Genomic DNA, 3,810 nt, shown 5'->3' with positions numbered 1-3,810 from the left:
CACTGTCTGGTTATTATACAACACACTGTCTGGTTATTATACAACACCTGGTTATTATACAACACACTGTCTGGTTATTATACAACACACTGTCTGGTTATTATACAACACACTGTCTGGTTATTATACAACACACTGTCTGGTTATTATACAACACCTGGTTATTATACAACACACTGTCTGGTTATTATACAACACCTGGTTATTATACAACACACTGTCTGGTTATTATACAACACACTGTCTGGTTATTATACAACACCTGGTTATTATACAACACACTGTCTGGTTATTATACAACACACTGTCTGGTTATTATACAACACACTGTCTGGTTAATATACAACACACTGTCTGGTTATTATACAACACACTGACTGGTTATTATACAACACACTGTCTGGTTATTATACAACACACTGTCTGGTTATTATACAACACCTGGTTATTATACAACACCTGGTTATTATACAACACCTGGTGTTTGACAACACACTGTCTGGTTATTATACAACACACTGTCTGGTTATTATACAACACACTGTCTGGTTATTATACAACACACTGTCTGGTTATTATACAACACACTGTCTGGTTATTATACAACACACTGTCTGGTTATTATACAACACACTGTCTGGTTATTATACAACACAATGTCTGGTTATTATACAACACACTGTCTGGTTATTATACAACACACTGTCTGGTTATTATACAACACACAGTCTGGTTATTATACAACACCTGGTTATTATACAACACACTGTCTGGTTATTATACAACACACTGTCTGGTTATTATACAACACACTGTCTGGTTATTATACAACACCTGGTTATTATACAACACACTGTCTGGTTATTATACAATACACTGTCTGGTTATTATACAACACACTGTCTGGTTATTATATAACACACTGTCTGGTTATTATACAACACCTGGTTATTATACAACACACTGTCTGGTTATTATACAATACACTGTCTGGTTATTATACAACACACTGTCTGGTTATTATACAACACACTGTCTGGTTATTATATAACACACTGTCTGGTTATTTATACAACACCTGGTTATTTATTATACAACACACTGTCTGGTTATTATACAACACACTGTCTGGTTATTATACAACACACTGTCTGGTTATTATACAACACACTGTCTGGTTATTATACAACACACTGTCTGGTTATTATACAACACACTGTCTGGTTATTATACAACACACTGTCTGGTTATTATACTGGTTATTATACACACTGTCTGGTTATTATACAACACCTGGTTATTATACAACACACTGTCTGGTTATTATACAACACACTGTCTGGTTATTATATAACACCTGGTTATTATACAACACACTGTCTGGTTATTATACAACACACTGTCTGGTTATTATACAACACACTGTCTGGTTATTATACAACACACTGTCTGGTTATTATACAACACCTGGTTATTATACAACACACTGTCTGGTTATTATACAACACACTGTCTGGTTATTATATAACACCTGGTTATTATACAACACACTGTCTGGTTATTATACAACACACTGTCTGGTTATTATACAACACACTGTCTGGTTATTATACAACACACTGTCTGGTTATTATACAACACCTGGTTATTATACAACACAATGTCTGGTTATTATACAACACACTGTCTGGTTATTATACAACACACTGTCTGGTTATTATACAACACACTGTCTGGTTTTTATACAACACACTGTCTGGTTATTATACAACACCCTGTCTGGTTATTATACAACACCTGGTTATTATACAACACACTGTCTGGTTATTATACAACACACTGTCTGGTTATTATACAACACACTGTCTGGTTATTATACAACACACTGTCTGGTTATTATACAACACACTGTCTGGTTATTATTGTCTGGTTATTATACAACACACTGTCTGGTTATTATACAACACACTGTCTGGTTATTATACAACACACTGTCTGGTTATTATACAACACACTGTCTGGTTATTATACAACACACTGTCTGGTTATTATACAACACCTGTCTGGTTATTATACAACACACTGTCTGGTTATTATACAACACACTGTCTGGTTATTATATAACACCTGGTTATTATACAACACACTGTCTGGTTATTATACAACACACTGTCTGGTTATTATACAACACACTGTCTGGTTATTATACAACACACTGTCTGGTTATTATACAACACACTGTCTGGTTATTATACAACACACTGTCTGGTTATTATACAACACCTGGTTATTATACAACACACTGTCTGGTTATTATACAACACACTGTCTGGTTATTATACAACACACTGTCTGGTTATTATACAACACACTGTCTGGTTATTATACAACACACTGTCTGGTTATTATACAACACCTGGTTATTATACAACACACTGTCTGGTTATTATACAACACACTGTCTGGTTATTATACAACACACTGTCTGGTTATTATACAACACCTGGTGTTAGACAACACACTGTCTGGTTATTATACAACACACTGTCTGGTTATTATACAACACACTGTCTGGTTATTATACAACACCTGGTGTTTGACAACACACTGTCTGGTTATTATGGAGAGTGGACCCTCACCGGGATGCTGTTACACTGTAAAGACACACAGAGTGTTCAACTGGAGAGTGGACCCTCACCGGGATGCTGTTACACTGTAAAGACACACAGAGTGTTCAACTGGAGAGTGGACCCTCACCGGGATGCTGTTACACTGTAAAGACACACAGAGTGTTAAACTGGAGAGTGGACCCTCACCGGGATGCTGTTACACTGTAAAGACACACAGAGTGTTCAACTGGAGAGTGGACCCTCACCGGGATGCTGTTACACTGTAAAGACACACAGAGTGTTCAACTGGAGAGTGGACCCTCACCGGGATGCTGTTACACTGTAAAGACACACAGAGTGTTAAACTGGAGAGTGGACCCTCACCGGGATGAGTTTTTAGCTCTTTCATGACACATCCCTAAAAAAAATATATATATACTTTTTATGTAAACCAATAATGATTAATATACAGGAAGTGTATCTCTCCAAACCAATAATGATTAATATATAGGAAGTGGACCTCTCCAAACCAATAATGATTAATATACAGGAAGTGGACCTCTCCAAACCAATAATGATTAATGTACAGGAAGTGGATCTCTCCAAACCAATCATGATTATTATACAGGAAGTGGATCTCTCCAAACCAATCATGATTAATGAACAGGAAGTGGACCTCTCCAAACCAATAATGATCAATGTAAGGAAGTGGACCTCTCCAAACCAATAATGATTAATGTACAGGAAGTGGATCTCTCCAAACCAATCATGATTATTATACAGGAAGTGGACCTCTCCAAACCAATCATGATTAATGTACAGGAATTGGACCTCTCCAAACCAATAATGATTAATATACAGGAAGTGGATCTCTCCAAACCAATAATGATTAATGTAAGGAAGTGGACCTCTCCAAACCAATAATGATTCATATACAGGAAGTGGATCTCTCCAAACCAATCATGATTATTATACAGGAAGTGGACCTCTCCAAACCAATCATGATTAATGTACAGGAAGTGGACCTCTCCAAACCAAATCATGATTAATATACAGGAAGTGGATCTCTCCAAACCAATAATGATTAATATACAGGAAGTGGACCTCTCCAAACCAATAATGATTAATATACAGGAAGTGGATCTCTCCAAACCAATAATGATTAATATACAGGAAGTGGATCTCTCCAAACCAATAATGA

Source organism: Oncorhynchus nerka, linkage group LG15, assembly GCF_034236695.1.
Source record: "Oncorhynchus nerka isolate Pitt River linkage group LG15, Oner_Uvic_2.0, whole genome shotgun sequence".
In the NCBI taxonomy this organism is placed as follows: Eukaryota; Metazoa; Chordata; class Actinopteri; order Salmoniformes; family Salmonidae; genus Oncorhynchus; species Oncorhynchus nerka.
The sequence above is the reverse complement of the archived record's forward strand: the minus strand, read 5'-3'. Positions refer to the sequence as shown.